The sequence below is a fragment of the Heterodontus francisci genome, chromosome 12, assembly GCF_036365525.1.
Source record: "Heterodontus francisci isolate sHetFra1 chromosome 12, sHetFra1.hap1, whole genome shotgun sequence".
Lineage (NCBI taxonomy): Eukaryota > Metazoa > Chordata > Chondrichthyes > Heterodontiformes > Heterodontidae > Heterodontus > Heterodontus francisci.
In genome coordinates, this window is record NC_090382.1 from 15,473,350 (window position 1) to 15,486,761 (window position 13,412).

General features: G+C 47.1%; 1 protein-coding gene across 7 annotated transcripts in view; it reads left to right on the forward strand.

Annotated features, from left to right (window-relative positions):
• LOC137375763 (ran-binding protein 17-like) overlaps positions 1-13,412 on the forward strand; it is a 1,067,965-nt gene that overhangs the window by 38,007 nt on the left and 1,016,546 nt on the right. The window lies entirely within an intron of this gene.

Consider the following 13,412-nt stretch of genomic DNA (forward strand, 5'->3'; position numbering starts at 1 on the left):
CTTCCTGTGTCCATGTTTTTCTAGCACCGTGTGAAATTGTAGAATTTGGACCATTGGCCGTATGATACCTTTTGAATTCTTTCAATCCATTAACAGTTGTCTGAGAAAAATTACTAATGGTACTGGTACTTCATTTTTTAAAAAATTGATCGTATTGAATTAGATATATAGTATGCTTGATTTGTCAATCTCCAACATAGTGGAGTTTATCCTATGCTATAAGACATCCATAATGACCTTTCTTTGTGAGGGTGAGGGATATAAATGTTGGGGATGGAGCACTTCTTATTTCGGCCCCGACTACCTACTTGAAGCACCCCAGCTCAATTGCGTAATAAGTATATGTAGCGTAAGGCTCCATACACTGTGTCCAATGTCAAAATTATGCCTCCTACTGATCAGTATGACATTTTTCCGTTTCCCACACCTGTCATCCCTCGGTGTCTCTGAATGATGTATGGATTACATAGAAGTTGCAACACAGAAGCAGACCATTCAGCCCAACCTATTCATGTCAGTGTTAACTTTCCATGGGAGCAAATATTCCTAATTACATTTACCCACCTTGTTTCCACATGCCTTCAAACCCTTTTCCTTCACCCATCTATCCAAGCTACTCTTGAATGTTGATATTGACTCTGCCTCAAACACAAATCCTGGAATTGGATCCCATGCTCTCTTAACTCTGTAAAGAAATTTCTCCTGCCCACAGTTCTAAAAAGCTTGCATTTAATCTTGTATTAATCTGCTCTGTCTAGACTCTTCGACTACTTTTTAAAAATTTGTGCATGGGATATGAGCATTGCGGACAAGGCCAACATATATTGCCCATCCCTAATTGTCCTTGAGAAGGTAGTGGTGATCTGCCTTCTTGAACCACTGCAGTCCATGTAGGGTAGGTACACCCACAGTGCTGTTAGGAAGGGAGTTCCAGGATTTTGACCCAGCGACAGTGAAGGAACGGTGATATATATTTTATTTTTTATTTTATTTATTTTTTTATTTAGAGATACAGCCCTTTGGCCCATCGCGTCTGTGCCGACCATCAACTACCCATTTATACTAATCCTACACTAATTCCATATTCCTACCTCATCCCCACCTGTCCCTATATTCCCCTACCACCTACCTATACTAGGGGCAATTTATAATGGCCAATTTACCTATCAACCTGCAAGTCTTTGGCATGTGGGAGGAAACCGGAGCACCCGGAGGAAACCCACGCAGACACAGGCAGTACCCAGAATTGAACCCGGGTCCCTGGAGCTGTGAGGCTGCGGTGCTAACCACTGCGCCACTGTGCCACCCATAAGTGTGTGTGTGACTTGGAGGGGAACTTGCAGGTGGTGGTGTTCCCATGCATTTGCTGCCGTTGTCCTTCTGGTTGGTAGGGTTCGCGGGTTTGGAAGGTGCTGTCTAAGGAGCCTTGGTGCGTTGCTGCAGTGCATCTTGTAGATGGTACACACTGCTGCCACTGTGCGTCGGTGGTGGAGGGAGTGAATGTTTGAGGATGGGGTGCCAATCAAGTGGGCTGCTTTGTCCTGGATGGTGTCGAGCTTCTTGAGTGTTGTTGGAACTGCACCGATCCAGGCAAGTGGGGAGTATTCCAGCACACTCTTGACTTGTGTCTTGTAGATGGTGGACAGGCATTGGGGAGACAGGAGGTGAGTTACTCGCTGAAGAATTCCCAGCCTCTGACCTGCTGTTGTAGCCACAGCATTTATGTGGCTGGTCCGGTTCAGTTTCTGGTCAATGATAACCCCGAGGATGTTGATAGTGATAGTAATGCCATTGAATGTCAAGGGGAGATGGTTAGATTCTCTCTTGTTTGAGATGGTCATTGTTTGGCAATTGTGTGGCACAAATGTTACTTGCCACTTATCAGCCCAAGCCTGGCTATTGTCCATGTCTTTCTGCATTTCTACACGGACTGCTTCAATATCTGAGGGGTCGCAAATGGTGCTGAACATTGTGCAATCATCAGCGAACATCCCCACTTCTGACCTTATGATTGAAGGAAGGTCATTGATGAAGCAGCTGAAGATGGTTGGGCCTAGGACACTACGCTGAGGAACTCCTGCAGTGATGTTCTGGAGCTCAGATGATTGACCTGCAACAACCACAACCATCTTCCTTTGCGTGAGGTATGACTCCAACCAGCGGAGAGTTTTCCTCCTGATTCCCATTGACTCCAGTTTTGCTAGGGCTCCTTGATGCCATATTCGGTCAAATGCTGCCTTGATGTCAAGGGCAGTCACTCTCACCTCACCTCTTGAGTTCAGCTCTTTTGTCCATGTTTGAACCAAGGCTGTGATAAGGTCAGGTGCTGAGTGGCCCTGGCGGAATCTAAATTGAGTGTCACTGAGCAGGTTTTTGCAAAGCAAGTGCTGCTTGATGGCACTGTTGATGACACCTTCCATCACTTTACTGATGATTGAGAGTAGACTGATGGGGTGCTCTGTGTGGTGTGGGTACACCCACAGTGCCTTTTGGGAGGCATTTCCAGGATTTTGACCCAATGATAGCAAAGGAACGTTGCTATAGTTCCAAGTCAGAATAGTGTTTTTTTTTCATTCGTGGGATGTGGGCATTGCTGGTTATGCCAGTATTTATTGCCCATTCCAACTTGCCCTTGAGAAGGTGGTGGTGAGCTGCATTCTTGAACCCCTGTAGTCCTTGGGGTGTAGGTACACGAACAGTGCTGTTAGGAAGGGAGTTCCAGGATTTTGATCCAGTGGCAGTGAAGGAATGGTGATACAGTTCCAAGTCAGGATGGTGTGCGACTTGGAGGGGAACTTGCAGGTGGTGGTGTTCCCATGCATCCGCTGTCCTTGTTCTTCTAGGTGGCAGAGGTCACAGGTTTGGAAGGTGCCTTGGTGAGTTGCTGCAGTGCATCTTGGAGATGGTACACACTGCTGCCACTGTGCATCAGTGGTGAAGGGAGTGAAAGTTGAAGGTGTTCGATGGGGTACCAATCAAGTGGGCTGCTTTTTCCTGGATGGTGTCGAGCTTCTTGAGTGTTGTTGGAACTGCACAGTGGGGGATTCTGTGATAGTAATGCCATTGTACATCAAGGGGAGATGGTTAGATTCTCTTTTGTTTGAGATGGTCATTTGTGTGGCACGAATGTTACTTGTCACTTATAGCCCAAGCCTGAATGTTGCCCAGGTCTTGCTGCATCTGGGCATAGGCTGCTTCACTATCTGAGGAGTTGCGAATGGTGCTGAACATTGTGCAATCAGAAGCGAACATCCCCACTTCTGACCTTAGGATGGAGGGAATGACTTTGTATGAAGCCTCTGAAGATGTTTAGGCTGAGGAAACTACCCTGAGGATCCCTGCAGTGATGTCCTGGGACTGAGATGATTGACTTCCAACCAGCTCAACCATCTTCCTTTGTACTAGGCATGACAGGGCAGTCACTCTCACCTCACCTCTTGAGTTCAGCTGTTTTGTTCATGTTTGGACCAAGGCTGGAATGAGATCAGGAGCTGAGTGGCCGTGGCTTGATTGATACCCAGTTCCCAGGCTGTCCTTGTCCTTCTAGGTGGCAGAGGTAACAGGTTTGGAAGGTGGTGTCGAAGAAGCCTTGGCGAGTTGCTGCAGTACATCTTGTATGTGGTACACACTGCTACCACTGTGTGCTAGTGGTGGAAGGAAAGAATGTTTACCATGGTGGATGGGGTGCTAATCAAGTGGGTTGCTTTGCCCTGGCTGGTGTTGAGCTTCTTGAGTTTTGTTGGAGCTGCACCCATCCAGACAGATGGAGAGTATTCCATCACACTCCTGACTTGTGCCTGATAGATGGTGGACAGGCTTGGCCTCCAATAATCATAATCATCTTTGTTTGTGGCAGGCATGACTCCAGCCAACAGAGAGTTTTCCCCCGATTCCCATTAGAGTCATAGAGTCGTAAAGCATAGAAACAGGCCCTTCGGCCTAACGCGTCATGCAGACCATAATGCCTATCTATACTAATCCCAGCTGCCTGCATTAATTCCATATCCCTCTATGCCTTGCTCATTCAAGTACCTGTCCAGATGCCTCTTAAATGTTGCTACGGTTCCTGCCTCCACCACCTCCTCTGGCAGATCATTCCAGATGCCCAGTATTCTTTGTGTGAAAAATGTACCCCTTTGATCCCCTTTAAACCTCCTCCCTCTCACCTCAAATCTATGCCCTCTAGTTTTAGTCACCCCTACCATGGGAAACAGACTCTGGCTATTTACCCTATCTATGCCTCTCATAATTTTATATACCTCCATCATGTCCCCTCTCAGCCTCGTTCGCTCCAGGGGAAACAGACCCAGCCCATCCAATCTCTATTTATAACTGAAGCCCTCCAAACCAGGCAACATTCTTGTGAATCTTTTCTGCACCCTCTCTAGCTTAATCACATCTTTCCTGGAGTGCGGCGACCAGAACTGCACACAGTACTCCAAATGCGGCCTAACCAACGTTTTGTACAACTGTAACATGATGTCCCAATTCTTGTACTCAATGCCTCGGCCAATGAAGGTAGGCATGCCATACGCCTTCTTCACCACCCTGTCTACCTGTGTTGCCACTTTCAGAGAACTATGTACTTGCGCCCCAAGGGCTGTCTGCTCAACAGCACTCCCCAGGGCCCTGCCATTCACTGTATATGTCCTGCCCTGGTTTAACTTTCCAACATGCATCACTTCGCACTTGTATACATTAAATTCCATTTGCCAGTAACCTTGCCCACTTTCCCAGTTGATCTATATCCTGTTGTAACCTCAGACAACCTTCTTCACTGTCCACTATACCACCAATTTTGGTGTCATCTGCAAACTTACTAATCATGCCCCTTACATTCACATCCAAGTCATTAATATATATGCCAAACAATAGAGGGCCCAGCACCGATCCCTGCGGCATACCACTGGTCACTGGCCTCCAATCTGAAAAACAACCCTCCACTACCACCCTCTGCCTCCTATCACCAAGCCAATTTTGTATCCAATTGGCTAGCTCACCCTGGATCCCATGTGTTTGAACCTTCCGGACCAGCCTACCATGCGGGACCTTGTCAAAGGCATTGCTAAAGTCCATGTAGACAACGTCCACTGCCCTGCCCTCGTCAATCCTCTTGGTCACCTCAAAATACTCAATCAAATTCGTGAGACATGATTTCTCACGCACAAAGCCATGCTGACTATCCCTAATCAGACCATGCCTTTCCAAATGCATATAAATCCTGTCTCTCAGAATCCCTTCCAATAACTTTCCCACCACTGATTTAAGGCTCACCGGCCTGTAGTTCCCTGGCTTATCCCTGCTGCCCTTCTTAAATAAAGGCACGACATTAGCTATCCTCCAGTCTTCTGGTACCTCACCTGTGGCTAATGATGATACAAAAATCTCTGCCAGGTCCCCAGCAATCTCCTCCCTTGCTTCCCATAGCATCCTAGGATACACCTGGTCAGGCTCCGGGGATTTATCCACCTTAATGTGCTTCAAAACCTTCAACACCTCCTCCTTTGTAATGTTGATATGCTCCAGGATATCGCTGTTCCCTCCCTTGAACTACTAGCTTCCATGACCACCTCCACGGTGAATACAGACGAGAAGTTTAAGACCTCGCCCATTTTCCGTGGCTCCACACATAGATTACCATACTGATCCTTAAGGGGACCTACTCTCTCCCTCGCTACCCTTTTACTCTTAATATACTTATAGAATCTTTTAGGATTCTCCTTTATCTTATCTGCTAGGGAAATCGCATGGCCCCTTTTCGCCCTCCCTAATTTCCTTCTTAAGTGTACTCCTACATCCCCTATACTCCTCGAGGGACTCGCTTGATCCCAGCTGCCTATACCTGACATATGCCTCCTTCTTTGTCCTGACCAGACCTTCAATATCCCTCGTCAACCAAGGTTCCCTAAACTTATCAGCCTTGCCCTTCAATCTAACAGGAACATGCCGGTCCTGAACTCTTCCTATCTCAATTTTAAAAGCCTCCCACTTGCCAGACGTCCCTTAACCTGTGAACAGCCTCTCCCATTCAACCTTTGAGAGTCCCTGTCTGATGCCATCGAAATTAGCCTTTCCCCAATTTAGGACTTCAACCTGAGGACCAGTCCTATCCTTTTCCATAACTATCTTGAAGCTAATAGAGTTATGGTCACTGGCTCCAAAGTGCTCCCCCACTGACACATCAACCATCTGCCCATCCTCATTCTCTAAGAGGAAATCGAGTGTAGCCGCTTCTCTAAGAGGGCCGTCCACATACTGCTTCAGAAAACTGTGGCGCAGTGGTTAGCACCGCAGCCTCACAGCTCCAGCGACCCGGGTTCAATTCTGGGTACTGTCTGTGTGAAGTTTGCAAATTCTCCCTGTTTCTGCATGGGTTTTCTCCGGGTGCTCCGGTTTCCTCCCACAAGCCAAAGACTCGCAGGTTGGTAGGTAAATTGGCCATTATAAATTGCCCCGAGTATAGGTAGGTGGTAGGGAAATATAGGGACAGGTGGGGATGTGGTAGGAATATGGGATTAGTGTAGGATTAGTATAAATGGGTGGTTGATGGTCGGCACAGACTCAGTGGGCCAAAGGGCCTGTTTCAGTGCTGTATCTCTAAACTAAACTAAACTATTCTGGACATACTTAACAAATTCTTCCCTATCTGATCCCTTAGACTAAGGCAGTCCCAGTCAATATTAGGGAAGTTAAAATCAACTACTATTACAACCCTATAATTCCTACACCTCACTGTGATTTCCCTACATATATACTCCTCCAATTCCCTCTGACTATTGGGGGGCCTATAGTATAATCCCATCAAAGTGATCACCCCTTTCTTATTTTTAAGTTCTACCCATATGGCCTCGCTGGACATTCCCCCTGGATATCCTCTCTAAGTTCTACTGTGATGTCCTCCCTAATCAATAGTGCAACTCCCCCTCCCCTCTTACATCCACCTCTGTCACGCCGGAAGGATCGGTACCCCGGAACATTGAGCTGCCAGTCCTGCCCATCCCTCAACCACATTTCTGTAATAGCTATAATATCACAATCCCATGTACCAATCCATGCTCTGAGTTCATCTGCCTTACCTGTAAGGCTTCTTGCATTAAAGTAAATGCAATTTAGCCTACCAGACCTTCCACACTCCCTGTCCTGCCCCTGCTCGTCCTGCCTACTGGACTTGCTTGCTTTAACCTGTACATTTGCCTCAACTAACTCATCAGAGAGACTACTACTTTGGGTCCCACCCCCCTGCCAGACTAGTTTAAACCCTCTTGAGTAGTACTAGCAAACCTCCCCGTGAGGATATTGATCCCCTTCCAGTTCAGATGCAACCTGTCCCTCTTGTACACGTCACCTCTGCACCAGATGAGATCCCAATGATCCAAGTAGCTGAAGCCCTCCCACCTACACGAGCTCTTCAGCCACGCATTCATTTGCCTTATTCTCCTATTCATACCCTCACTAGCATGTGACACATGGAGTAATCCTGAGATTGCAACCCTAGAGGTCCTGCTTTTTAACCTGCCTAACTCCCTATATTCACTTTGCAGGACCTCATCTCTATTTCTGCCTATGTCGTTAGTACCAATGTGGACCACAATCTCTGGCTGCTCACCCTCCCCTTTCAGAATGCCCTGCAGCCGCTCCGAGACATCCTTGACCCAAGCACCAGGGAGGCAACATACCATCCTGGAGTCTCGTTTGCGGCCACAGAAATGCCTATCTGCACCCATTACGATAGAATCCCCTATCACTATAGCTCTTCCACCCCTTTTCCTCCCCTGCTGTGCAGCAGAGCCCTCCATGGTGCCATGGACCTGGCTGTTGCTGCTTTCCCCTGGGAGGTCATTCCCCCCCCCAACAGTATCCAAAGCGGTATATCTGTTTGAGAGGGGGATGACCACAGGGGACTCCTGCACTACCTGCCTGCACCTACTACTCCGTCTGGTGGTCACCCATCCCTTTTCTGCCTGTGCAGCCATTACTTGCGGTGTGACCACCTCACTAAACGTGCTATCCACGATGTCCTCAGCATCACGGATGCTCCACAGTGAATCCACCCGCAGCTCCAGCTTCATAATACGGGTAGCCAGTAGCTGCAGATGGATACACTTCCTGCACACATGGTCATCAGGTGCACTGGAAGCATCCCTGATTTCCCACATAGCACAGGAGGAGCATATCATGGGGCTGAGCTCTCCTGTCCTGACTTATCCTTAGATTAATTAGTTACTCCCTTAATTAAAAAATACTAATTACACTAGGGGCCTTGTTCTACCCACTCCAATCTAAAGTCCTTAATAAGCTACACTGAATTAAAAAAAAACTTTAGTGGTACCTTATCACCAGAGGTTTTTTTTTTCAACAAAAAAAAAGTTCCCCTTATTTTTTAAAATGCACTAACAGCAGTGACTCACCCAACTAATCACCTTGCAGCTCTCCTCTGACATTTCTGTTGGCTTTTTTTCTTTTCAAAATTCCGGCGCGCTGGAAGAGCTCCTCTCTGCTCTGCTCCCGGAAGGTCATTGACTTCAGTTTTACCAGGGCTCCTTGATGTCACACTCAGTCCAATGATGCCTTGAGATCAAGGGCAGTCACAATCACTTCACCTTTGGAATTCAGCCCGTTTGCCCCTGTTTGGAGAAAGGCTGTAGTTAGGCCTGGAGCTGAATGGTCCTGCTTGAGCATCGGTGAGCAGGCTATTGCTGAGTAGGTGCTGCTTGATAACACTGTTGCTGACACCATTCTTCACTTTGCTGATGATTGAGACTGTGCTGATGGGGCAGTAATTGTCCTGATTGGATTTGTCCTGCTTTTTGTGAATATTCTTGTCTATCAAAGCATAGCCAGCGCATCACTTGCAATGGTTTTTCTTCCTGCTCTCACATCGTTACCTCTGGTGCCCCCCAAGGATTTATTCTTGGCCATCTCCTATTTCTCATCTACATGCTTCCCTTCTGTGACATCATCAGGAAGTATCGTGTAAGTTTTCACAAGCACACTGATGAAACCCAGCTCTACCTCACCACCGCCGCCCTTGATTCCTACACTGTTGCTTAATTATCAGACTGCTTATCCGACATCCAGTAATGGATGAGTAGAAACTTCCTCCAATTAAATATTGGGAATACTGAAGCCATTGTTTTTGGTCCCCACTCCAAACTCTGTTCCCTAGCTACCGACTCCATCCCTCTCCCTGGAAACAGTCTGAGATTAAACCAGTCTGTTCGCAATCTTGGTATCACATTTGACCCCTTGATGAGCTTCCGATCTCATATTCATGGCAACACTAAAAATACCTATTTCCATCTCTCGAACATTGCCCGACTTCCCCCATCTCAGCTCATCTGCTGCTGAAGCCCTCTCTCAAGTCTTCATTATCTCTAGACTTGACTATTCCAATGCACTTCTGGCTTGTTTCCTACATTGTAACTCCATGGCCTCACCCTTCACACTCCTTAATGCACTCCTTAAAACCTACTGCTTCGGCCAAGCCTTTGGTTATCAAACCAAATATGGATTCTTGACATAATTTGTTGTATAATGCCCCTGTAAAGTGTCTTGGGATGTTGTATTGCATTAAAGGCTCTGCCTAAACTTGGGGTCATCCAAAACTTTGCTGCCAGTGTCTTAACTCGTACCAAGTCCTGTTCACCAATCACCCTATGCGCGCTGACCTACATTGGCTTCCTGTCAAGCAATGTCTTAATTTTAAAATTCTCATCCTTGTTTCCAAATCCCTCCATGACCTCACCCTTCACATCTCTGTAATCTCCTTCAGCTCCACAACCCTCTGAGATATCTGTACTCATCTAATTCTGGCCTCTTGTGCATCCCTGATTTTAATTGTTCCACCTATTGGTGACCTTCATTTGCCTTGGTCACAAGATCTGGAATTCCGTGCTGACACCTCTTCGCCTCTCTACCTTGCTTTCCTCCTTTAATGCACTCCTTAAAACCTACTGCTTTGGCCAAGCCTTTGGTTATCAAACCAAATATGGATTCTTGACATAATTTGTTGTATAATGTCCCTGTAAAGTGTCTTGGGATGTTGTATTACATTAAAGGCTCTGCCTAAATATAAGTTGTTGTGTTAACAGGACACATCTAGGCAATTTTCCACATTGTCAGATAGATGCCAGTGTTGTAGCTGTACTGGAACAGCTTGCTTAGGGGTACGGTTAGTTGTGAAGCACAAGTCTTCAGCACTGCAGCAAGGATGTTAGCAGGGCCCATCGCCTTTGCTGTAAGCAGTGTACTCGTCCGTTTCTTGATAGGCTTGGCTGAAGCATTTGCAGCCATCTTCAGCCAGAAGTGTTCAGTGGATGATCTATCTTGGCCTCCTCCTGAGGTCCCCAGCATCACAGAGCCAGTCTTAGGTCAATTCAGTTCACTCTACGTGATATTAAGAAACGGTTGAGGGCACTGGATACTGCAAAGGCTATGGGCCCTGACAACATTCTTGCAATAGTATTGATGTCTTGTGCTCCAGAACTGGTTGTGCCCCTAGCCAAGCTGTTCCAGTACAGCGACAACACTGACATCTACCCAACAATGTGGAACATTGCCCAATTATGTCCTGTACAGAAAAAGCATGACAAATCCAACCTGGCCAATTACCACCCCATCAGTGTACTCTCGATCATCAACAAAGTGATGGAAGGGGTCATTGACAGTGCTATCAAGTGGCACTTACTCAGCAATAACCTGCTCACTGACGCTCAGTTTGGGTTCTGTCTGAGACACTCAGCTCCTGACCTCATTACAGCCTTTGTCCAAACATGGACAAAAGAGCTGAACTCCAAAGGTGAGGTGAGAGTGATTGCACTTGACATCAAGGCAGCTTTTGACCAAGTGTGGCATCAGCGAGCCCAAGCAAAACTTGAGTCAATGGGATTCAGGGGGAAAACTCTCCACTAGTTGGAGTCATACCTAGTACAAAGGAAGATGGTTGTGGTTGTTGGAGGTCAATCATCTCAGTCCCAGGGCATCTTTGCAGGAGTTCCTCAGGATAGTGTCCTAGACCCGACCATCTTCAGCGGCTTCATCAATCACTTTCCCTTCATTGTTAGGTCAGAGGTGGGGATGTTCACTGATGATTGCACAATGTTCACCATTTGTGACTCCTCAGATACTGAAGCAGCTCATGTCCATATGCAGCAAGACCAGGGCAACATTTAGGCTTGGGCTGATAAGTGGCAAGTTACATTCGCGCCATACAAGTACCAGGCAGTAACCATCTCCAACAAGAAACAGTTTAACCATCTCCCCTTAACATTCAGTGGCATTACCATCACTGAATCCCTCACTGTCAACATCCTGGGGATTACCATTGACCAGAAACTCAACTGGAGTAACTACATATGTACTGTGGCTACAAGAGCAGGTCAGAGGCTGGTAAATCTGCAGCAAATAACTCACCTCCTGTCTCCCCAAAGCCTGTCCACCACCTACATGGCACAAGTCAGGAGTGTGATGGAATACTCTCAACTTACCTGGATGAGTGCAACTCCAGCAACACTCAAGAAACTCGACACCATCCACAACAAAGCAGCCCGCTTAATTGGCACCCTATACACCACCTTCAACATTCACTCCCACCACCACCGATGCACAGTGGCAGCAGTGTGTACCATATACAAGATGCATTTCAGCAACTCACCAAGGCTACTTTGACAGCATCTTCCAAACCCGCAGCCTCTACCCCATAGAAGGACAAGGGCAGCAGATGGGCAAGATCGCGTCAAGTCACACACCATCTTGACTTGGAACTATATCGCCATTCTTTCACTGTTGATGGGTCAAATTCCTGGAATTCCCTTCCTAAGAGCACTGTGGGTATAGCTATACTGCATGGACTATAGCGGTTCAAGAGGGCGGCTCACCACCACCTGCTCAAGGGCAATAAATGCTGGCCTAGTCAGGCATGCCCACATCCCGTGAAAGGATAAAAGAAATCACTTGGAGTGAATTGAATTGTTTGAAGACTGGCATCTGTGATGTTGGGGACTTCAGGAGGAGGCCAAGATGAGTCATCCACTTGGTACTTTCGGCTGAAGATGGTTGCAAATGCTTCAGCCTTGTCTTTTGCACTGAAATACTTGGCTGTGCCATCATTGAGGATGGGGATGTCTGCGGTGACTGCTCCTCCTATTAGTCATTTAATTGTTCACCAACATTCACAACTGGATGTGGCAGGAGTGCAGAGCTTTGATCTGATCCATTGGTTGTGGGATCACTTCGTTCTGTTTTTAACATACTGCTTCCGCTGTTTAGTGTGCCTGTAATCCTGTGTTGTAGCTTTACCAGATTGGTACCTCATTCTCAGGTAAGCCTGGTGCTGCTCCTGCCATGCTCTTCTATTCTCCTCATTGAACCAGAATTTGTCCCTTGGCTTGATAATGACAGCATGAGAGATATGACAAGCCATGAGGTTAAAGATTGTGGTGGAGTACAATTCTGTACCGCTGATTACCCACAGGGCCTCATGGGTAGCCAGTTTTGAGCTGCTAGATCTGATCTGACTGGAGGGTGTCCTCAGTGTGAAGTTGGGTCTTTGTCTCCACAAGGGCTGTGCTGCGGTCACATCTATCAGTACTGTCATGGACAGCGGCATCTGTGACAGGTAGATTGGTGAGGACAAGGTCAAGTAGGTTTTTCCCTCATGTAGATTCTCTCACCACCTGTCGCAGACCCAGTCTGGCAGATTTGTCCTTCAGGATTCAGCCAGCTTGGTCAGTAGTGGTGCTACCTACACACTCTTGGTCTTGGACATTGAAGCCCCCACCCAGAGTACATTCTGTGCCCTTGCCAACCTCCGTGCCTCTTCCGAGTCGTGTTCAATGTGGAGGAGGATGCATCAGTTGAGCAAGGGTGTGGGTAGTAATCAACAGAAGGCTCTTTGCCCATGTTTGACCTGATGCCCTGAGACTTCATTGGGTCCTGTCAATGTTGAGGACCCCCAGGAACACTCCTGCCCGACTGTACACTACTGTGCCTTCATCGCTGGTGAGTCTATCCTGCAGGTGCAACAGGATGAACCAAGGGATGGTGATGGAGGAGTCTGGGAAATTGGCTGGAAGCTAGGAATCTGTAAGTATGACTATGTTAGGCCATTGTTTGACTAGTCTTGGGAAGAGCTCTCCAAATTTTGGCACAAGTCCACAGATGTTAGTGAGGAAGACTTTGCAGAGTCAACTGGGCAGGGTCTGTTACTCCTGTTGCTTAGGTCAATGCCAGTTGGTTCGTCCAAGTTTAATTCTTATTTCACTGAGTGGCTTGTTAGGCCATTTCAATGGGCAGTTAGGAGTCAACCACATTGCTGTGGGTCTGGAGTCACATGTAGGCCAGACTGGGTAAGGACAGATTTCCTTTCCAAAAGGACTTTAGTAAACCAATGACAATTGTTGAAAAATGGTTAC